Below are 25,008 nucleotides of genomic sequence, written 5' to 3' on the forward strand. Positions count from 1 at the left end.
TGATAGAAGTACGGTGGCAGAGAAACCTCTCATCAGGCCTCATCTAAATAAGTATGTTACCTGTGATTATACAAATCCACACAGCCAATGTTAAGTGTGATTAAAAAATAACCTATAAGTTACTACTTTGAGAGTTTAATTAGTTCCACAAGCAGGCTTGCTCAGACATAACTAAACCGACCTTTTTTTAAGTTCTGCACAAACATCACCTTGTATCAAAGTCTGACAGAGAAGACAGAAGAATCTATTAAAGATATTACTCAGCATTACTTTTGAATTGTCTTTGCGTGCCTTACAGCATTAGTTACAGCATGCAAGTATTGTGTTAACCAGTTTTATGGTTAATGGAATTACAAAGCCACCAAATCCGAGTTTATTTTGATCTGCAGAAGGCCAAGACAAAACACAAACTGCCTTATAAAAAGTATTCAAAAGATTTAACTGTGCTGCATCAAGGCACACAAGAAAGTACACCTATGCTATTTCTACCAGGTATCAAAGAAAAAAAGGCTGACCTCCTCCGTTACCCTGGCCAGTGGGTTCCGATTTGATCAGTTAGAAAGTGTAAAGCTTTAAGTCATCTTTGCTGCGAAGCAAACATTTCTTTTTGTTCTTCTGTGATGGGTTGACCCGGGGTGGATGCCAGGTGCCCACCAAAGCTGCTCTATCACTTCCCCTCCTCAGCTGGACAGGGGAGGGAAAACAGACTCAACTTGGGGGGAAATTAATCTAATTTGTTACCATCAAATCAGAGTAGGGTAACAAGGAAATAAGAACAAATCTTAAAACACTTTGACCCCCACCCTCCCTCTTTCTGTGCACAACTTCACTCCCAATCTTTTCTACCTCCTCCCCACCAGCAGGTACAGGGGGACAAGGAATGGGGGTTGCAGTCAGTTCATTGCACATTGTCTCTGCTGCTCCCCCCCCCTCAGGGGGAGGCTCCTCACACTCCTCCCCTGCTCCAGCCTGGGGTCTCTCCCATGAGAGATAGTCCTCCACAAACTTCTCCAACGTGGGTCCTTCCCACAGGCTGCAGTTCTTCATGAACTGCTCCAGTGTGGGTTCCTCCCATGGGGTGCCATCCTCCAGGAACAGACTGCCCCAACGTTGGTCCCCCACAGGGTCACAAGCCCGGCCAGCAAACCTGCCCCAGCCTGGGCTCCTCCCTCCACAGGTCTTGTCAGGACCCTGCTCCGGCACAGGCTTCCCACAGGGTCACAGCCTCCTTAACACACAGACCTGCTCCAGCATGGGGTCCTCCGTGGGCTGCAGGTGGCTATCTGCTCCACTGTGGACCTCCACGGGTTGCAGGGGCACAGCCTGCCACACCGGGGGCTTCACCATGGGCTGCAGGGGAACCTCTGCTCTGGCTCCTGGAGCACCCCCTGCCCCTCCTGCACTGACCTGGGTGTCTGCAGGGCTGTTGCTCTCACGTATTCTCACTCCTCTCTGGCTGCAGTTGCCGTTGTGCAGGTTTCACACATACCCCCTTCTTAAATATGTTATCCCAGAGGTACTACCACCGCTGCTGATGGGCTCAGCCTTGGCCAGTGATGGGTCCATCTTGGAGCCAGCTGGCATTGGGTCTATCGGGCACAGGGGAAGCTTCTGGCAGCTTCTCGCCCTGCTACCAAAACATTGCCACACAAACCCAATACATCTTCAATCAGAATAACCATCACTACCTTCTTTGTTAAGCTGAGGACTGAAATACTCGTCAGTCATCTCTACAGGGAAGATGGGGAGTCCAAGTGGAAGGAGGAAAAAAACCCCACCAATAAAAAAAAGAACAACAACTGTTATTTCCATCTCCTTCATCAGCTCTACTTTTCTGAACCATGACTCTTGTCAAAAGTTCTCAAAGCTTTGTCCATGATTCCCTTTAACAGACGCCCACAAGCAGACGTTGTACTAAACCCCTAAATCCTCCTGCAACAACAAAACTTAGCTGATACGATTCCGCTTTGTTTCCTTCTGTAGTGATACCAACTTATGTTATCTGCCCCCCACCCTGTTCCCTTGTGCCATCACAAAAGCTACACAGCAAATCAGATCAGGGCTGATCAAGTTAAGAACAAATCAGAGTGCTTTAGGGCTCAGGTTTGCAGGTTAGCTGCAGGGGAAGAACGGGAAGGGAGGTAGGTGCTTAGACAGTGCCCTGCACAGAAAGTGCATTGGCTTAAACTGATCAGTAAACAGGTATTACAGCTTTGCAGTTTTTTTCTCTCAGAGAACAACAGAAGACTCAAGTTGCATCAACACGATTCATTTTTTTTAATGCTATTACTATATAGGCATATCCAAAAATACACCTTTCAACAGACACCTTATTTCCTTCAAGCATTCCAAGCACCAATACTAACTTATACACATGGGGACACGCAATAACCACCCTTTACATGTTTTACTAAGCATGAAGATCTAACCTTTTTTTTTTATTATTTTCCTCCTTTTTTACATATATACCAACTAATTACTACCACGTGGCAAGGAGGCACAACACTGGCAATTGGGAGTGAGTTTTTTGGGTGATTAGTTTTACTTCTACTACAGCCTTGTCTAGTGCAGAGGTGCCACTCTGCAGAAATGCTTTTGGCTTGCCCCAACTATTATCTATCTACCAAGGAGAAAGTACTAAGGAAGGAATGCAAAAGATAAGCCAGGAAATTTTATTGTGTATTTGTTGTCATCCTAGGCTCAAAAACCAAATTCAGGCATCTGACTGCCAAAGCCCAAGATTTGGAATGAGGGTTAATTGCCATTAACTGCCAAATAACCATTCCCATCTAACAACATACTAGCAATAAACAGCCTTTGCAAGTGCCAAAGTAGACCAACAGCTGCTTCGGACTTCAAAAACAAGGACTCAGTCACAGGGTCAGTCTAAAGTTATTTAGTAATCCCATGTTCTCTATGAAGTGGAGAAGGAAATACGTCAAAAGAGTGCAAAGTGGACAGGCAAAGAGAATACACTTTTCTGCAGGTACAAATCAATGTGCTACTTCTAAACTTACACTTTTATACACACTATCTGCAAATTACAACGATTTAGATGCTTTAGCTAGTCTGCAAGGGGGAACACCCACTCCCTCACACACACACCCCAGCCCCCAAAAAACCCCACAGTCACACTGACAGGTTTCAGCAAAGCTCATGGTGTGAAGTTACAGCAACCTGCAGGAAAGCACTCACTGCTCCACAACTCCAGCTCAGCCTCTCTGAGCTCCCTGCCAATACACAGCGAACTCTGTTCAAGGTCACCATGAAAGCTTTCAAAATACAAGTCACTGGGAGAAGAAAACAGTGGGAGAAAAGGCTAAAGGTTTTAATTAACTGTTCTCTAGGATGACCTAAGAGAAAACAACTCTAACCAGGATCACTTAATAATCATTATGGCTTGAAACCAAGACACATGACTCCAGAACTTGTGCTGAAGACCGCACTTTCAGCTTGTTGTGAAAATCATTACTGACTGGATTTAAAGCAAGAATTCAGGGCAAGTTAAGGACTATTAGGACAAGATAATCTCATCTCTTCTAGATTGAAACTTTCATCTATAAAGTTTCACAAATTCTCCCCTAGCAGCCTCAATTAAGGTAGCAAAAACCACAGACTGCTGCTGGATTATTCCACCTTTCCAGGGCATGAATTTTATTTTCGACACTAATAGATTAGACTTTTAAAAAAGTAAGCACTCTGTCATTTTTCTCATAAATTTTTAGAGAACTAAAAATTAAAAATCCATTTGAAATCCTATGCATGCTAATGCTTATTCACCTTCACTAGCCTTTTCTGAGAAAGGAAGGCAATTCAGAAACGGTAATGAGAAACTACCTGGGAAGTATCATGATTACAAATAATAAAGAAACATGGGAAAAACAGACCAGAATACAACAGAGAAGCCATCCCCCAAGTCACAAGAGCTAAAGTTAGGAAAAGTGCACCTCTACCCAAGAGCACACAGACCAAGGAGATGTTAAATTAAAACACTGCCTGTACACATAAAGGAACTTTTAACGCCAAGATGTCACGGTCCAAAAACTACGCAAGGTTATCAATTACCAGCCTTTTAAAATTACAATAATCTCTTCTTAAAGCATATTCAGATATATTGTAAGAGATAAGAGATCATGCCCTGGAACTGGGTGGCAATATCCTCCTCTCTGCCAGCTGAAACTTTCTTGAAGTTTCTACTGTTGGCTACTGTAATAAGCAGATACTGGATTACTGTCCTCAAGATGCAGGATCTCAAGACCTTATCAAGCAAAGCAATTCCCAAGTGATGGCAAACTGTTGAAAACATACCTCAAATCTTCCCCAAAGCAGATGAGGAATAAACCAGAACCATGGGCTTCAACATGACGGGCTAGACAGCTCCACTTGAGGGAAAAGTGGGAGCATCTTATACATAGTCTCAGTTTACGGATGCTATTAAATCAAAAAACCTCTAAACCTGCTGTTCAGACTTTTAGCACATTCGACTTGTTTCACATTTTTTGCACACAAACTCCCAAAGGTCCCCAGGCCCTTACGCAAGGATGACCCTATTTGTCTATAAGGACCATCAATTCACCACATTAGGTTCATTTTCTGTGTCCAGACTGCAGTGTAGTACCAGCTGCTAATCAAAACTTCACAAAAATAAACAGATGACCCTGTAAGAAAAATCAGCTACATAGAGCTACACCACGAGCACGGTTTAGCAGCCTTTTCGAATACATAGATCTCAACTCTCAAAATGCTGCAATACCTTCAGTTTGTCCTCCTCCTCTCACACATGCTCTCAGTAAGCCCATTTCACAATGAAGACCCTGGGCAAAGGCTTTCATCTCCATAGCATAATACACTACTTAAAGATGACAAAATATTTTTTGATACAGAAAGCCCCATCTCCTTTACCATATGCAGAATGGTCTTTGACACCAAGTTATTTCTACTTTTACTCACAAGATGCTTCTACAGAAATAACAATTCTGAACGTACCAAGATCATCTTGCTCCCCTATTCCACTCCAGTTTTGCATTTGTATCCTGTTGGAGAGAACAGTCATCTTCAAAGTGAGCAAACTTGGGTATTACTGAAGCCTTTGAAGAACCAAGTTACCCACTTAGCGAAAACAGAACCCATGTTGAAGTAGTAATATATTTACTACTTTTATTAACGTTCCAGGCTACAGCAGCAGAAAAGTAATTTTTTGGGGACTGCTGTACGCTGACAAGTCACTTCCCACATAATTGTTTCTTTCTGCCACTGTATCCCAGTGACCAAACCAACCACCTGCCAGGACTCAGCGCTTCTACAGGTCTTACGTAAAATAGAAGAACGTTTGTTCTATATGCCAGCTCTGCTCTCGATTGAGGCCTGACTAAGCTGCACAGAATAGCTATAGCTGAAGACAGACATACTGAGCAACCCTGACTTACATAGCTACACCTAATTCAACACTGCCAGAAAAAGCCTTCTACTATTACATTAGCAGTGTAGCAGCTCACATGATCACAGAGAGCCGAACCACAAATAACACAAAGGTGCTGGAGGGGAGAAATGAGATGAAAAAAGCTATTACGGCACAGTGATGCAGACTGCATACAGCTCAGTGCAAAAACATTTCCTCACCCCAGCTCAGTGCATACTACCATCACGGCAAGCACCCGTTTAGACTGCAGGACAGGGTATGCAAGAGAGGGATGCAACATCAATTCCCAAGTTTCTTCAGCAATACAGCAGAACCTGCAGTGCTCCATTACTTTCTGGCCTGGGCAAGAACAAGTCTTGTCCAGTACACAGTCCCTGCTAACAAGCATTAATTAATAAGCACATAATTTTTAGCATTCTTTTTCTTCAACAATCCTTCAAGGGAGGAAAATGCTACTGCCCTTGCCATAATTGCCAGTTCATTTATCATCATCTTTACAATTAGCAATTAGGCTGTTAACAACATTTCACACATTGCATTAATACAAAGCAGGCAATCTAGATTTCTCAGAGCCATGGTATCAAGATGCAGGCAGCTCATCCATTACTACATATATTCACAGTTAAGGTGACAGCTTTAAAGAAAAAGTATTTAAGCTGCTGGAAAAAGTACAAGAGCTCAAAACCAACCACACAGAGGTCCATCCAGTCCTAAAGCAGCAGCAGCAGATTCTGGATGTTTCCAAGCCATATTCAGTAACACAAGTCCAATAAAAAACAAAAACCAAAACCCACATCACTAACCACAGTATCTGATCACACCAGTGGAATGGATGAAGTGAGATGTAGATATTGTTGCAGTGAAGCAAATGCAGAGAACAGCAAAGAGAAGACTCAGAAACGTTGGCATACAAAAGAAATAGAATAAAGAAAGAAAAGGTAGAAATAGCAGGTCTAAATGAAAGCACATTATACCTTACAACCCAATAAACTTCTAAGTAATTACCCAGTTGTCATACAGAGCCCTTGTTCTCACACCTGCATCTGAACATACAGACAACATCAGCAACCATGTTTCACCAGATACATTCAAACTAACCCATTTTCCTTCTTGCCCAAGGGTAACACAGGTTTCATAATAAGAGTTTCTGTTCAGAGTCACTTAATAAAAGGCAAAAAAGTTAAAGGTTTTATCCTGTCTGACTCCACAACTCGAAGGGTCTGAATAAAACAGATTTAAAACAGAATTGAATCTTGGTTTTATTATACTTATCAGTCAAGTTAAACGTACATGAAAGGTACAGAAGATCAATTACAAGACAGAAACAAGTAAACTGTAAACCTAAGACAGACAAAACTATCTGCAGACCAGATATCTAATGTGCATTAAATAACTGGTTTGTAACACAACTCATCTTTTGGATCTACAGAGGAAAACATCACACTGTCTCTAAACCAAGGGTTCATCAGGCAGAATCAGTCATTTAGTACATATACATATATATTTTTTGTAACAGGTTTCAAATAATTGGTATATTATCACATCAGACTAATTCAGCTTTCCTCTTGCACTTCGCCTATGCAAGGAAGACATGCTAATTAGACTTACAGTTGAATAAACACAAGCAATTAGGTTACACAGAACCTTTACGCATCCCTCTGATTTAAAGCTATGTCTGAAATGGTAATATCGCTACTGTTTGTGAACAAACTTTCAGCTATGAAGGCATCTCAGTACTGTAATACAGTACTCCAATCTCTATTAATATTAGATGTATTGCTCTTCAGAGCAACACTTGACTTTCTGCACCACTGCCAAGTAAAACAGTGTAAATTTCTGAAGTGCAACCTGTTTAAGGAAGCCATCAATGTCTAATGCTTTGAAAATAGTTTTAGTGTGGAAAATTGCTGAAATAAACACATGCACAGCAGTTAGAATTTCTAAGTTTCTGATACAGAAGAGAAAGCAGCGTTAAGTTTTAAATCTTACTTTGGCTTCACTAGTTCCACCTCCTACACAGCCTCCTTCAATATATACAGAGAAGGATGATACCATTCGTTTGTCCTGAACGTTTCACTGTGTCATCTTCACTGGCAAAATTAAGCTTTTCTATGCACTTAGATCTGATTAGCTGTAATCAGAATCCAAACATTCACACACAAGTCAGCACTACATGTCAAGGACCATAAAGGTAATAACAAGAGCTAGATTAAACATGATACAGAAATAGCAGCAAGAGGTATTTAATTAAACTTTATTTCTACCATTCAGTGTGTAAAATATTGAGGAAAACAAAGTTTGAAGTATCCATTAACCCATTAATGAATTAGTACTTCATTCTATATTTTATAGTTAAATACAACAATTAATTGCAAGTTTTAATATTGATTCTATATATCCATTGTTCACCAGTTGCTTCTTATGAAACAATAAAAAGACCAATTTGAACATAAAGTGAAATTAAAAGACATTTGACCCCCCAAAAATATCATGTTGAGAGGAGATAGAAGTATGATAAACACTTTCTAAAGGTCTTCATCACTGCTAAAAACTGACATGTCAGTAACAACTAAATGCCTGTGCTGTGCTGTCCTGGGTACTATTTAAAACATAAGACAACATCTGTCAGTTAAAGAGAAATACAGTCTTCTAACAAGCAGTTCTCTAATAATTCTCCTCACAAAAGTATTCCCAAAGCTGTTGTATTTAGCAAATTGTCTTGCTATTGCTACTGTAACCAGCTGGTAAGGATGCAGAGGATAACCCTGATGGTATCTGAAAGACAGGAGTATCAACAACAACAAAAAGCAGCATCACGATACTGCAAAGAAATAACACGGACCAAGAGATTACAGCGACTATATTAAGGTAGAGATGACAGCAGGAAAGGAGGCAGTAAGATCCCTCTCTTAACTTCTTCAACACAATCTTTATCCAGGAGCACTTCTGAGTAATCTGGTTAATGGCTGCAGCATTCAGAAAGGTACTGGTAACGGGACAGAAACTTTTGACTTTATTTACAGACACACAAAAAATTACCTTTTCCTTAAGACAGTGTACGCTGTTGCCTCTTTGCACCATTTCTCACACCCTTATTAATTACTGGCATTTAATAAAGTCAAAAAAAGCAGCAAGCTGAAACATGGAAAAGGATGGTGGCAATACTGAAGCTGCTTTTGATTACGCCAAGGAAGCAAAGATGCTTGTGACATTTTCATCCCAATACTATAGAGAAAACAGTGTAAGCATCAATCAGTACTAGATTGGCAGGAAAGTGGAATGGATAATGTGTGGACCTCTCCCAAGTCTCATTTCTATGATTCTGAGGGCAATGTTTTCTACGTGAATGTGATTTTTCAATTCCCCACTGTGAAGACACTGCTTCCTGCATTGCACAAGCCTGTGGAGCAATGGCTGCAGTGTGGGGAAACACAGATGAGCTAACTCACTCCCTCACTCGTATATCCAGTACAAACCACCAGTCTTAACCTTTCATTTGTCTCAACCTGTTGGCTGATGTTCTGGCACCAGCCACAGGCTCACAGAAACCATGCTGGAAATATGTTAACAGCAACCACGTTACTTCATACTGTGCGACCTGTGAATACTCTGCCTTGAAATATTTTAGAAATCTTGAGATTATTTCTCAGTCCAGCATTTAGTCATGTCCAAATAAATCACAAAAGCAAATCCATGCATTTGTTTAGTCAGGTATCTTCATAAACCTATAATTACCATAGTAACCCAGGCAGATGTTTGGGTTTTGTTTTTAAATTGCTGCAAATGACTGTCACAAGTCCAGTCCTACTAAAGCTCTTCTTGAAGGTAGAACATAGAAATTCCTGTTTTAACTGCCTAACAATTTACAATTTAGAAATTCTTTCAATACACTGCAGTTAATTTTAGTATACTCTTGATTTCCAACTTATAAAGGACTGCCATTTCACTTTAATTGACCAGTTGTGCAAGAATTGCTCATAGAATGTAAATGACTAAATGAACAAAAAAACCCTTTATTATCAAACCTGCATGGCAAATGCATTAACTCTCCAAATTTGCAATAGCCATTATGCAATCAAGCTAGGAATGCCGAGAAAGGCCAACTCCATTTGGGGGATGGAGATAATTTCTAGGTAAAGCTTTCAAGATATATGACATTATTATATTCCCCAGCCCACTCAGAAGCTAGTTTGGATACAAAAAGCTGTTTTTAGCAAAACGCTATCTGTTTTGCCAAGTAGCATATGTATTAGCACAGCAAGAGCAGAGCAATGCTGTTTTACTGTCCAGGCTACCCTCCCTCACAGCCAGTACACTGCCTGAGCTGCTGTATCAAGGCAAAACCATCCAAGTCCTGACATTAGCTTCTCACGAGGTTTGGTATTTAACATAATAACCCTCAGCTGGAAAGAGGACACCAATTTAACCTGCTTGTAAACAGAAAGACTAGCTCCCACGTCCTGAATGAGTTGTAATGCTAACTAATCATAGAGGGGACCTGAGGAAAACAAAGTCATGGGGAAGCTGGCTGCCCCACCGGACAAGTCTGGCCAGTTTGCAGCCCGCCCTGCACGAAAGGCGAGAAGAACCACCTCAGCTGTAACGCCACGTGCCATAAATGCCAGCACCCCTGCTCCAAGCAAGAAACATGTGGCACCCATTAAACAGACACAGAAATACAGAACTGCTGAGTCCCAGAGCTGTTCCCACTACCTTCTCCCATTTGGCAGCAACAGAAAATACAGAAGACGAGAACCCAAACAGTGTTGAAGGGTTCACACCACAGGGAAGCAACTGATCAGGAGAGCCTCGACCCACTCCTAGACCAACTGGAAGTGGTTGTATTCTGCCCTCAGCTTCACTGGAAAAAGTCCTTGAATGTCTCTTGGCGTAGAAGAAGCCTCACTGTGGAAGCCCAGGAGCAATACACATGTAAGAGATCCAGCTTTTTAATGAAATCAGCTGCTTATTACTACTATTTATAGTAGTATATACTTCTATTTATAATAAATATACTTCTATTTATAATGAACCATGGTAGCTGATACTGGTTTTGTCTCTTGGCATAATAAAGACAGAGCTGCTGCTGGAAAGAAACATGCAGTTCTCCACCCCCCACCTGGTTCGTAATCAAGGGCTGGAGGAGCAAAGGGAGCAACTTCCTAAACTCATTTCATCTCCATGTCCTTTATCCGTCTGTCAACAAGCTGAGCACTCTCCAAGCACCACTACAGGCTTACACAGCTCTGAACAGCCCTTGTGAAACACAGTACTGCCAGTCGAACCGCTGCCATTCAGATGAGAAAATTCTTAATGCCGTGAAAGAGGAAGTAGCCAGCACACGCATGTGTAAACCAGGTAATGGCTAGAATTAAGGAATTAAAAAAAGAAGCAAAACCAAAAAACCCCCCAATCACACAAGCCTGAAAGCTCGAGTTCTGCAGAGGTGAACAGGCAGGCCTGACCCACCACGACCAGTGTTTCCAGTGTGACATCAAACTCATCTGTCAAAGCACAGAAAGCAAGATCCAGCAAATATGGATACTGAAATGGGTATAAGTAAAAAGGCTGAGGTTTTCTATGGTTTTTTATATATATATATATATCCCCACGTATATATAAAAACTGTAATACACATGTGACCTTTTACTCAATCAACAACAATCAACTGAAAAAATCCAATACTAAAATCAAATCTTTGCTGCCATGGGAAAATGCCCTTGTATTTCAACTTTCCATTTGCATGTATTTAGGAGCACTAGCAGTGGTTAGCTTAGCCTCTGCTACTAGCAAATTGCATCTTTCATCTTAACCAAAGTACTGCGAACATACACGAGAATAGTTTCAAAACCAGATTCCACAGATCCTGAGTCCAAAAACGTCCAAGTTCCTTCCAAAATTCTCCACAGCTCTGAGTAGCTAAAAGCCACCAGAACAACACAGACAACAGACCAACACCTTTGAAATGCACCGGAAAAGTCAAAGGCAGAGGACAGGAGCCTGGGATCCTGCTCTGGTTCGAGAAGCTCCAGCAGACATGAACCCATGATGGGCCCATGCTTAAAGGATTACTTGACCAGGCTGTGATACCAAAAACTGGAGTAAGTTTTTCTGTTTACAACTTAATGTTTCCCTACTCCAATTGTTTAGCTGTTTGAAGAGTCTCTCCCAGCAAATGTTATTTTCCAGTTTGGCAGCAGCGATGTACCCCTCCCTTCCAGGCTGCCTGGACAGGCGCCGGGTGTGCCCTTCCCATCTATGCTGCCTGTGAAGGAACAGCTTAACTGGTGACAGCCCACTTCAGCAGCACCGGGGCACCCACCTGGACACCTGGGCTAGCAAATAACTTTACATACACAAATACCACCACGCTTAACATTAAATGGATTGGGGGAGGGACATGAAAAATCAATCACAAGGATCTGACCAATTTCAGAGCAATCTAGATCCTGCCTTAAGTTTTTGCCAGCCCGGCACAATGAAGAGAAGCCACAAGCATCAACATACCTTTTAAATCTTGAAATAAACAGACTTACTTAAATTCTTTCGGGGAAGGGACACAGCATCATAAGTACAGGAAAAACAGATCCCGATACAGCTGTTCAAGATGAAGCGTTGCCAAATCCATCTTGCAAGCAGTTCTCCAAAACCAGATTGGTTGTGTGGTTTGTTGTTGTTACAGATTATTGTATTGGGAGCACATGTGGAGGCAACTTGCTAACAGCTAGCAAGACTGTCTCTCAGTCAATGTGAAAAAGAGGATTTGGTCTTCAGTGACTGAAATAAATAGTATTTGCCAGCATGCTGCTTCTTTAACCTACAAGTAGAGAACATTTATAGGATTTCCAATGTGTATTTCTTATACGCAAGTATACACTAAAAATTGCACCTCCTAGATTTCAAAGCACCTGCATGTTTTAGCACTTGAGAGCTACCAGAACATCTACATGTTCAAGTAAGCTTCCCCAAGTTAACAGGATTTTATTTTCCCTTTCTTCATGAATGCACATCTATGACACACCTGGCTTTGCTCATTGGCTTATGCCCTTTTGCTATGCACAGGTACTTAAAACAGCCATGCTTTAAAAAACAAGTTTTCTGTAATAGGTTTTCTTTAGTTTACTTTTATTAACATTATGAGAGAAGTTACCGAATTTTACTAGCAGCCCTAACGAGGACTAGACTATACGTAATTGATTATAGTACGACCAAGCTACAGAGAGAGTTACCAAGCAGCCAAAGCTAGGCAAAGAGCAATTAACTTCCTACCAATAACTGCAACACAAAAGGACCTCTGCTTTTAGCTAGCCATGTTTTAAAATGGAGCAAAGTTTTCCCATGCAGTCTCACAGTTTACAAGCACAGTAGCATAACCACATCATCACTATCTCATTTTATTATATCAATATTATTTTCACATGCATGTGTCCTTTAAACTTAGCTATCCTGTTATAGGAAAAGAAGCTGCATAATAAAGAGGCTTTTTTTTTTTTTTACCAGCTCAGTAATTCCAAGCATTTCCACAAAACTACACAATACACAAGCCAAGTAACAACACTCAACCTCCTTCTCTAACCAGGTGCAATCACTTCAACTTCGCTGCTGCTCTTAACTCAAGGTAAGAAATCTCCTATTTAGGGATCAACCCTAATACTATATTATACTGTAGAAATACTTTCAGGAGGCTAGGCAGCTGGCCACTACCTAACAGGGTCAGACAAAGCACTGCTACAGTGTATTTTCAGTATTGCAGTACAAACTCCAGCATGTTCAGACATATTTATTCCTTAAAATTCTTAACTCAAAAAGAAAGTGCCAAATAATTTCTAACACTTATTCACCAGCAAGAACAGACTAAGGGCAAGTATGGCTGGCTGCAAGGAACCTTTTTCCTACCATTTAAACTAAACCTCCTAAAGAAGTCACTCAAATTGGTACCAAAAAGTGGCTCAAGCCCCAGTAGCCATGCGCACAGCAGGGCTATCATCAGGCTGAAAACCACCAGCCCAGCAGAAACCAGGGGTTCACAGGCAGCCAAAACACAGCTTGGGGCTTGGAAACAAACCACATGTTGTGATTTTCGGGAAGCCTGACAATACTGAAGCGCTACAGTCGTGGACCTGTCACTGCGGTCCCCCAGCAACACTTAAAATTTATTTATCCAGCAATATTTAAAATATATAAGGTGATAAGCCATGCATTGAATTGCTCTTTCTTGACCAAAGGACATAAGCCCTTTTTTATACCACATGCTGCTACCTGGTGATGTATGGGTGAACAGTGAAGGTCTAGAAAACAAACATCTGACAGCTATCAACAAAAGCCAAAAGGAAAGCTTTAACAATGACACCATAAATAAAATTTGTCAGTCACGTAACCAGCTTTGCAGTCATAACCTGTGTGTTAAAAGGGCAGTTCACTTGTCTCCATGCTGCTAACTTACATCAGAAAGGAGGGGGAGGAGGGAGGATCACTGTCAACACAGAGCTTTCAGAACAGAAGTACGCTGAAAATCTCAGTCTCAAAAGTTTTACATTTACCAGCTAAGTCAGAAGAAGTTTAAAGAAGGGGGTGGGGGTGAATGTCACTTCCTGAAAGAACCCCATAATCACAACAGTTTGCTTTAGGTGGCCTTCCTGGGAAATGTACTCACTGGCCTTTTTCCCTTTTACTGCTTGTCAAATGTGTTTGATGCATTTTAAAGTTATGCAGAAAGCACTTGGAGTACAGACATTAGAGCACTCAGCACAACCCAGTCCTCTGAGTGCAATAAACACCGTCCAGAATACCGCAGGGGCTTGTGGCCCACATGATTCTCATCCAGCAGGCCATTTTCCTTTGCTTTTAGGCCCTCACTGCTGCAGCAAAGATGACGATCTAGAGGAAACTGTGGAAGCTGCATAGAGGTTTGCACTGAAGTTAACCTGCACAGCTCACTGTTTCGAGAAAGATGCTATCGGACAACCTGAAGAGTAGCATGTACAGTACACTCTTTAATATTAATTTGCATTAACAAATTACGCATACACTTTAGAAATGCAAATATCAAAGAACATGCTGTAACTTTTCCTTTTGTAGAAGGCATACCAAGTACTTAAAAGCAAAACTGTTACCTCTAGATGGTATGTTTGAAGTACAAGAGGTATCTAGGGAAAGCCAAAGCTGCTGACAGAAAGATCAGATACATCACTATCTAGCAGCTTACCCGTATCTGTTTGAACCAGTACAACTTCTCAAGAGATTGCATCTCAACACAGCAACAAACTGCTTGTTTGTGATGCTATTACATTTAGGAGCTGGGATGTGTGTAGAGAACATATTCCTGTATTTGAAATCCTTAACTTTCAACTATTTGTTCTTATTTTAAACTTATACAAAATGCCAAAATCCTGCTACATTACATACACTTACGTGTATTATGCTTAATGCTGTTGTATTGTAAAACATAATGATGCAAAGAGAAAACAAAGTCACTCCCAAATAATTTTTAAAATACTGAAATTATTTACAACCACCAGCAGGCTTAAAAAACAAACAAAAAAAAAAAAAAAACACACAACCCCAAAACAAAACACAAACCACATTATGTCCAAGCCAGCAGCACTCTTACCTATTTATGCAACTTTTAAAAAACAAAGTAAACATTTCAGCGCATTTTTTACTATGTAGTATGAAAGCAACAGGCTGACAAACATGAAGCACCCTTGTGTTCAGTAACACTTCTGCACAATAATACTTATTTTCATGTAAGGAGAATCTTTGTCCTACAACTCTCAGTCAAGCCTCTTCTCATGCAAGTGGACTCATCTATTTCAACAGGACGACTGATGTGGCTCAAATTTACAGGACGCTACTTGCTAACACAGTCATCATCACATCTTACAGCTCATGACTGCTAAAATAATCCTCAGTATATTAAACATGTTCTACCACACCTATCTAAAGAGTAGCTTTTCATCCCCCTCAACTGTAAAAACAAGTCCTTCACTAAATATGAAAACAAAACTTATTCTACAACAGCGAACTCTGCCATTTACTTCATAGGGATAATGTTTAAATATGTGATTCTATTTCAAAAGCCTGGTTTTGCACTTTATGTATTCTCTTTTGGAACAATTCCAAGATTATCATCCTTTCATCAAATAACTGAATTAAACCTTGACAGTAGTAAAAAAATAATATATATATATATACACACAAGCACCATCTATAATTCTAACAAAATTACATGAATTAAACGGAAAAGTAAGCTTGAATATCAACAGAGCTCGGAATGAGTCACAAATGAACCTTTAGAACTTGAAGCAGTACAGAATAACGTTTAATTTCTTAATACAAAAATCAAGTAGTTAGCCTTCCCAATCAACATCTAAGAAACATATCCATTGTTAATGCTGGGGTTTCCTTATTTGACCTCACCCACTAATAAATGGCCTTTAAGAACAAAAACTTGCATGCCACTTGTTTGCTTGACCACCCCTTCCAACTTTTTATCCAACAAATGTATTTTCACAAAATTGCATCTGCAAGTATTAAAAGCTTCCAAGCTGCCCCCATCTACATGCCATACTTTGACCATAAGCTTTCACTCTAACACATCTAGCCCACTTTGGTGTGCACCAAAAATGCTGCAAGTGTAACAAAACCAGTGTTTGTACCCTGCTTCTATTGCCCTCACTTGGCTCTTGGAGAGGTAAAGGAGTTGTACCAAGCTCTGTCATATCATGCCTCACCTGAAAACTTGAAGTTCCACCTCTCATTACTGCTCTGAAACCTTCCTGCATCCACTAATAGCAACAGTGAAACCTAAGTCACCATGCCATTTGAATATTAAGACCACTTTGCCAATGATATATTTTTGTAAACTAAATGCCATCAGGATGTTAGGGGCAGATCTTCTGCTAGTCCAGGGATGTATGTAATACTAGAGTTAAGTCTTATCCCATTATTTAAGGGAAACGGGACACAGCTCTTGCTAAAGAATTACTTCATCACTGCATCTAATGAAAACTTGCTTCTAGGTGAAAAGACACTGCTCTGTCTCTCTCCAGAGGGTATGACAGAAGAAACTTACCCAGCTTCTCCAACTCCAAATTTCTACTCACTGAGCGTTTGAGGGACTTTCTCTATGTGGGTTTCTATACACAGCAAAACTCAGACACTTCCAAAAGCACATGGCCAATCTGCATTCAGAAGCAAGATTTTGGGATTCAAGCTCACAACACTCCACTATCACTGCTGTTTTCAACATTAAGCAGCACAGCACTAAAACACCTGGGAAATTGTTAAACGCAGCTGATACACGAGACATTTAACTACCCAGGGATTCTTATTTCCCACTTGATTAGTCAACAGTATTTAGATTATATAGGTTAAAAGCAAGAACACTGCCTTCTGGACTAAATAACCAATTCCTTTCTGCATGTCGATGACTGCACACAAAGCACATCATCTGCAGGCCCTCAGCACCAATTACGCTGCCATCATTATATCTTTCAGATAGCCATCCCTAAAATAACGCAACAGTCTTAGAACTCGAAAGCCAAGTATTTAAGTTCTCTTTATTTCAGGAAAGAGGAATCAGCAACCTCAGTTCTGAAACCGATTCCAGTGTTGTGGGTTTGATTTTAGACTCGCTTTGCCTACTATATTAACCTTGTTCGAAGTTAAGCTGTCAGGCACCTTGCAGCCTCAGATGCAGTGTCTGCCAAACCAGCATCAACCCCCACGGTACCCACTCGGCACACTGGACAGCCCGAGTTAGGATCCAACGAAGCTTCTGGAACCACTCTTATCAATTCAACCACATGACAGGCAAAGGAGTCCTCGATCTCTGGTTAAGGACATATAACAGGTCATTTTGGTTACCAACAACTACTGCACTCGTGTTTCACATCCAGGCTGGAGCTACAGCCGTTTCTCTTAGAGGGGACAAAGACGACACTGAGATGTGCTGCTCTGCAGACTCGCTCGTCGCTTTTTTGCTGCGATGAGCAGTTTTGCCATTTATAAATATCGGTGTCTATGCACACAGCATTTCAGATCAGGCAAGAGGAAAAACACGTGTCCGCCTTTCCCTCAACCGCTTTCAGACAACAGCTAAAGCGCCTTATATATCTGAAGCGGACCAGTCACGTTCCTCTCCACAAAATAGGCGAGTCTCACAGAAGAAAATAGCACCGTAAGCTCGCAGCCGCACCGCTCGCGGTTCCGCTGCCTTTTATTATTTTTTATGTTTTCTAACCACAGCATCAGGACTTTTCAGGGGACTGGCTTGCGAGGAGTTCGGCGGGCGAGCGAGGGGTCTCCCCGCGGCGGGCGGCGGGCGGGCGGCGGGTGCCGGCCACGGGAGGAAGCGCCCTCCGCCCCGTCCCGTCCCGCCGCCGCCCGGGCCTCGGCGCCAGTCACGAGTTGGGGAGCTCCAGGCGCTTATGTAACACCGCGGGGCCGCTGTCATTGTTGTCCCACCCCACCCCGAAGGCGAACTCGTTTCCAAGGCCCCGCAACTCCCTCGGCGCCCGGGGACGAGCCAGCGCCCGCCGCCGCCACCGTCCCTTTCCTCCCCGGCTCCCTCCCGCCCCACCGCCTCCCTCCCGGCGGGAAGCGGCCGTGGCCCCGCGGGCGGCCGGGAGCGCCCCAGCCCCGCGGCGGGACAGCCCCGCTCAGCGGCCGCCGGCGCCGCCTCCCACCGGGCGAAGCTCCTTCCCCGCCAGGCAGCCCCCGGCTCCCAACATGGCCGCGGAAAAGCGGCCGGAGCCCCGGCGGGGAAGGGCTCCGCCAGGAAAGTTTCCCTCTTCCTCCCCGACCGGCCCCGGCGGCCGAATCCCGCCACCTGGGACGCGGCCGGCACCGCGCTGCTCACCCGGCGCGCTCCGCTCCGGCTGCCGCCCCCAGCGCCCGCCTGCCGCCAGCCCCGCTCCCCGCGCTGCCGCGGTCATACACCCCGCCGCCGGGGGACGGGCTCCGGGACACCACCCGCGCGGGGCGGGACCGCCGCCATCTTGGGAGGAGCCGGGCGGCGGGAAGCGCTGAGGCGGCGGGAAGCGCTGAGGCGGCGGCGCCGTCCGCCCCGCTGGCCTGGCCCGAAGGGCCGCCCTGCGTGGGGAGAGACGGGGAGGGCCCGGCCCTTCGCGACCCACGAGTGGCACCTCGTGGAAGAGGGACCCTCAGGACACGAGAGCATTACCTTACTGAGTTTTTTTAAAGAACCCGTATTTCCATTCTTTGGGCACCGTCCCAGGTCCATCCACGGCTCCAGACATTTTCTCCCAGGAGTAAATAAGGATGGTCATGTTTTTCATTACCTCTCCCTCCACAAGCCTTTTATAGCACATGGAAGGAAGTTATTAACATGTTTTAGTTTGAAGAGTTACTGGCCAGGTTGGAGAAACTATGATCAGGTCGTCTGGTATAACTCCCACCAGAAACGCTGCCTGGGTCGGGTCAGGGATGCGAGGAGCCCCTTCCCTCCTCCCCATGGCCATTTTCAGTGTCTCCAGACAGAGCAGCAGATCCGCAGTTAACTGGTGCTTCTAAGATTTCCAGGCGTCGATGGGCACCACCAGAGTGGGAGGGTGTTTTGGGGAGCCATGGAGCGGGACAGAAGAGGACACAGCTCAGCTGCTCCCATGGTAGCACCAGGCACTGCTGTGGTGCTACTCCAGTGGCCAAGTCTGTGCTCTGGAAAATGGCCCGAGGGGCTTTTTTTTTTTCAAGAAAGTTTCACTTACATGCAATATAGCAGGGTTTTGTTTTCCAAATTTCACATTATTGAGCAATAGTACGGTTGGCTTTTCAGAGGGGAAAAAAATAGAGTAGTTAGGTGGTGGGGCTTTCCAGTGGTAACAGTGAACCCACTGGAGTTTCTGACTTTCATCTGAAATTTTTATCCCAGCTCAGACAGGGACACGGGTAGGTAAGAGCTGTATCATGGAGCTGGGTCCCTCCTGTAGTGGGAGAGGGAGACAGGGAAGGGAGCAGGAGGACATGGAGGGCTGAGCATGCTTGTCCTCCCACTCCAAAGCTTGGCCTGGCTGTCTGCTTCCCCATTCAAATCCACCCAGCGTTCAGCCCGAGCTGCGTCTGTTGAAGGACAGAAATGTGACAGACGTGGCTTCTGGATGTGGAACACATCGAAAAGCTTCTGTGTGGGGGTGTGACAAGTGACACGGACAGCTGTAAAAGACCACTAACATAGATTCAGACATGTTCCCAGCTCCGTGAGTGGATTTCCTACGGAACCAAAGCAAGCACAGCTGCTGAACCCACATCTCTTCTGCAAGGACAGATCTGACCTCTTCCAGTGGACCCTGATGAAGAGCCAATGAATGGTGCTAAGCAGGAAGCGCCTGGTGAAGGAGAGCAAATCTCCCACTAAGACAAGAAACCCATGGCAAGCCGCTTGGATTCTAAGCAGAAAGCAAGCAATAGTTAGAAAACCAAGCATGCATGAAGAACATTTTTTATTCTTTTTTTTTCTTTCTTTCTCTAAACAGTATTGTGGTAGCTTTGTAAGCCCTGATGTAGACCCATGTATGTTGCCTGTCACCCACAACTTTATTTTTTTAGAGCATTTCTGCAAAATATATGAGTTTTCTTTTTCCACTCATAACTTCCTCACTCTTTTCTGGTATCTGTTCATTTTTTTGTAGACAGAAATAGGTGAAAAAAATAATTTAAAAAAAACAATAAAAGCTTCATAATGGTTAAAAGAGGCTACTCTTCTTGAAACTCAACAGCAGCCGTAGGTGGGGTTTGACGTCCACTTAACTATGTGCCCTATCCCCAACAGTGACCACTAGCGGAGGCTTAAGAAAAACAAGTAAAAATAGCACAATTACGTATTTATCTCATTAACTGAGCTTCTAATACGTCTTCTTTTGGGGGGTGAAGGAGGAATGTGGGTTTCACGTGATAGAGGTTGCAATTAACATGATCCTTAATAGACACCAGCCAATAACGAATCCCTAAATTAATCTCATTCTTTTTTTCGTAACAGGTGTTGATTTATTTATTCTTTTGAAATTCATTAGTCAATGATGGAATGATTCATAATTTCAAAATAAATTGGAATATATATTATCTATAAATATATATGTTACAAAAATTTTGCCATCATCTATTTCTGTTCATTTAATAGGATCCAGCAAACCTAAGAGTATATTTTGTATTTGGAAAATTGTTACACCTGCTTGCTAACCTTTGAGCAGTTAGCTTTTGGCAAACCCACCACAGCCCACTAACCAGCTGACCAGAGCCAAAGATGAACCGTGGAAACTTGCCGTTAATAATTTCTGAACACCCTGGTTCTCTAAACAGAACTCAGGTCAACAAGTATTTTACCTTCAGTTGGGCCAACATGGGGTTAGAATTTTACTCTTGGCATAGGGAAAAAAAATGTTGTTAGTAGCAAACAGATCACAGTTGCAATGGAAATAGCTGAGTGACAAATAGAGATTCTCACACTGTTTTTATGGAAATCTATTTAACACTCATAAAATTTATATATGATGGTTCTTACTTTCCATGTAACATTTATGAGAAGAGGCAGTCAAAAGAACATAACTCGATAATTGGCTTTAAGCATTTCCCTTTAAAAATAAAAATGTGTAAATGTATGGACTTTTTTTTTTCTGTGAAAATGCACATTTGCGTCTCTCATATTATAAACAACATGTCCAATAAAAGAGGACCATCTGTAATTTTATATAATTTAAAAATATTTTGTCAAGTTTATGTTAGTAATATGAATTTCTGGCTGTTAGATATCTTCAAAAAAAAATTGTTGCAAAGGTTTTGCAAGTTGCATTAAAATTACATATACTGTTGCATAATGAAGAGCTTGCACTGATGTATTATTATGAGAGCCGGTATCTGTGCATGTACAATAGAAACTAAACTTGGGAACTCAGATTCCAGACTGCAGATTGATTCCCAGCCTCTCTGGGATAAAATTGCTTAAGTGTGTTCTGTAAATTTAGCCCCAAGCTGTGAACTTGAATTCAGATGGTTATCTGTAGGTTTTTTCTCAGTTTTTGATTGAGCTGTGTCCACGTACAACCATACCAGAGTTTAACATTTTAACCTCCCTTAACAGCTAAATTGCAAATTGCTAGGCTATTTTTGAAGTGAGATCAAGATAACCTACAATACAGTGCTTTTTCTTTCTGCCCCTTGGGTGTAGATACCATACAGACAAGACTCAGCAATAACCATTTAACACAACGCTCAACATTTTATCAGAATTTATTTTATGTAATAATTTAACAATATTTTAACAGAAAGACTCAAACCAAGCTCATTTTCTGATGGATCGCTTCTCTGACACTGACAGAAAGGGATTGCTGGTTTTGACACAGTAAGCATTTTTGCTTACCATCTGTATATCCAAAATCCCTTTGGAACTATCTGAGGGCAGTTTCTGATCAGCCAAGGGAAAACTAACAAAATCCACTGTTTGTGCTCTGAGTTTTCATATGATGAGAATTCATCATAACCAAGAGGTTGCACTCATTGTATACCTAAGATATGAAAGAATTTGGCAAAGAAGTAGCTACAAGAAGCACGGCCTTTCCCTAGAAATGATGTTTATAATAGAAAATCATATAAACATAAAACAACCTTTTATTTAATGGTGTTCATTCCATTTTTGTTGCAGAAACTCAGTTCTCTTCCAAATAGCATTCTTTTTCCTCAGTTTCCACAGCCCAACTGCTAGCCATCGGCTTGAAAAGAAAGGGCACAGAAGCTGAACCAGAAATAACTCTTCATTTCCTGGGAATGGATGTGTCTCGTTCTGTCCCTGCAAATATTCGTGTAGTTTTAAACTTTCGCTTTCATTAATAATCCACAATGCTGAATTCTAAACTTGCATAGCTGAAAGCAAAAGATGATTCTCTACTCCTTATTAGAAATTAATCTGATAAGATAGATTATTTTTTTAAGGCAAAAACTACAATAGGTGCTAAGTTTTGTACCTTTTTGGCTTTCCAAGTGCCCTAAAGGCATAAAATTTTTGCAGTTCAAAGCATATTACCTCACTAAAAGTTTAGACTGTAAGATTTGTGAAGTATAACAAATCATATTAGTCTGGTTTTGTGGAGGGTTCTACAAAACACAGAAGGAGTACAGTCCCATGTGTTCATTTCTGAATAAACCGTTCACCAAAATTTGGAATTCCATCCTTAAACTCTCCTGGCCAGAGCTGTGGTTTAAGAGGGTGAACTCCTGTGCTCAGCTTGGGCAGTAACAAGCAATAGCTCAATTAAGAAAGTGCAGATGGACAAATTTTCAGGGTGCTTTTACATGTCCTGACATTAGAAGATGACAAACAGATGTTAAGCTATACTTGAATCTCTCAGGATTTTTAAGCAATAGCATCTGACTGTGCACTGGCAGGGAAGGAGTTTCAGACCTCCATCCCACTAGGAACAGTTTGCAACAAAGCTACCCAATGGACTGAGGCCTAAATCCACATCTTAAAGGCACATAAATGCCTACTTCCCACCCTCAGAAGCAGACACCAGAGCTTGCTGCTCTCCTCTTGCAGGTGACAAATGGAACAGCCAGGCCTGTCCCAGTCCATCTCACCTCTTACAAACACATTGTGAATCTTCTGCTGCATCATGGAACAACTCCTGTGGGAAAAGCTGTCACACAAATCAGCCTGTTGACATCCCCGATAGCTTCAGGTTAGCTGTCTCCTGGTGGATATGGCACCTTTCTGCGTGATGAGGCCTTGGAAGTGCTACAAGGAAGCTGAGTTGGAGTCTCCGTTCCTGGGTTCCTGGGATGCCCATGAAGGACAGCAGCCACGGCTGTGTTTTGTGGAAACCCAGCTGTACTGTTCTGTTCTTGGCTTGCTGAGGGGCTCAAGAGGACTCAGTAGAAGGACACTGTATATCCAGAGCCTGTACGATGTGGTGATGAGAGAAACACCAGACTGCCCATACCGGGACAGCTTTGAGCCTGCCCACAGACAGTGCTGCAAGCAGCTTGAAAGATAGGGGTCTGTAAAGATTAGTGGCAGCTGTTGGCCAGCAGTTATCTGCACTGTGATTTTAGGGTGAATTTCTCCTCTGCCTCACATTAGTTGCTCATGTCCTTCACTCACACTACACAAAAAGTAGTATAGGCAGGCAGGCAGATTTCATGCAACTTCTGTAGCTACAGTTCAGACCTCATTTCCAACCATCGCGTCTGTTATGAAGCCCCTTATACATGCCCACTGTTGGCCCAGCCCTCCTATGGAGGGAGTTTGGTTCTAGGGGGAACTTTGTTGAAGGAATGTGGTCTTTCTGACACTGAAGAAGCCCAAGTGTTACACCTTAAAGTGGTTTTCTTTCCCTTTCATTTAATTTTATGCTTATTTAAGCATGGCAATCTAAATAGGCATGGATGTCTGAGACCACAGTGTTTTGCTCTGCCCCGGGTAACTAAAGATGTGAAATTACAAAATCTAAGCTTTCACATGTCAGCCTTAACTGATTATTTTCAGTAAAAGGTCAAGGAACAGCATCTAAATACACTGGCGAAACGACACACATGCTCTGAATTTTTATGCTTTTGTGTTTTTGTTTTTTTAAAAAAAAAAACTATAGACTGAGACAAGTCTAAACAATCTCCCCATCCTAGCCCCAACATTTTGGCTTTGATTCTCCAGAGCACTGTGATTCTGATGTAGAAAACGGTACAAGATAATCAGCATACAAAATTTCTCATCCCTACCACAGCCCCTCTCTCATTGGCACAGACTGAAGACCAAGCAGTAGCAGGCAGCAAACATGATGGCAGTCACTGTAGCCCTGAGAGTCATCTGTGGATGCATTGCCCTCCTTGCTCCACTGGCACCCCAATACGATTTAAAACATCCTTTATCTCGCTTCAGAATTATCCTGGGGAAAAACTGAAAGCAAAAATCATTTTGAGTCCTTTCTGCCATCTTCCTAACCTATATTAAATTAAAAATTCCAAATCTCTGACAATAATAAAAAAAACCCCTGTTATTTAATGCATAATATAATCCATTTATGCACAACATTTCATCCATAAAATGGGTAATTGGATGGCTACAGTTGATTCTGCTAATAGATGGACTGGTACTTTAATTACTTCCCAGGGTCCCTTTCAGCCCTATTTTTATGATGCTGTACTGAATATCTGAGTGGAATCATCAAGATGTTTGCGTAACAGATCTGTATGCCCAATTGACCTGATTCGTTCCCGCTAAGGTACTGCCCGCAGGGAAAAGCAAACAGAAGACACGCATTTGTGGCTATTTGGAAAAAGGAGATCTTTCAACCTATTAAGTTGTCAGTGAATATGATGGTTAAGCAGGCATGCCGATTTATTAGGTGCTTAAAGAGAAAAAAATATGTTTAGGCTGATGAACTACAACTAAGGTAATTTAATAAAAGGACAAATTAGATCTAAGCTAACAAAAATGCCCTGCATTGTCACACACTGTCTACCTGCAGCTTGAAATAAGCTGTGGATTTTGTGCATTATGTACAACAACAAAAAAGGATTTCTGGTTTTAGGTAAATCCCAGCCTTCTGGATAGTGACTGACAGTTACACCTTTACGTATTT

At 42.3% G+C, this 25,008-nt stretch overlaps 1 protein-coding gene and 1 long non-coding RNA gene across 3 annotated transcripts in view; one reads left to right on the forward strand and one right to left on the reverse strand.

Annotated features, from left to right (window-relative positions):
* PLEKHF2 (pleckstrin homology and FYVE domain containing 2) overlaps positions 1 to 25,008 on the reverse strand; it is a 33,969-nt gene that overhangs the window by 4,977 nt on the left and 3,984 nt on the right. The window contains exon 1 of one of the 2 annotated variants that reach the window (XM_080379465.1): positions 18,282 to 18,427. The exons of the other annotated variant lie outside the window; for it this stretch is intronic. The gene's annotated coding sequence lies outside the window, so the exon portion shown is untranslated. Of the gene's footprint in view, positions 1 to 18,281; positions 18,428 to 25,008 lie in introns of those variants that run through there. 2 annotated transcript variants of the gene reach the window in all.
* LOC308060567 lies at positions 22,677 to 23,808 on the forward strand. The gene is made up of 2 exons (XR_013926785.1): positions 22,677 to 23,518; positions 23,557 to 23,808. It is a non-coding gene; the product is annotated as an uncharacterized lncRNA (long non-coding RNA).

This window comes from Falco punctatus (assembly GCF_963210335.1).
Source record: "Falco punctatus genome assembly, chromosome: 3".
Classification (NCBI taxonomy): Eukaryota; Metazoa; Chordata; class Aves; order Falconiformes; family Falconidae; genus Falco; species Falco punctatus.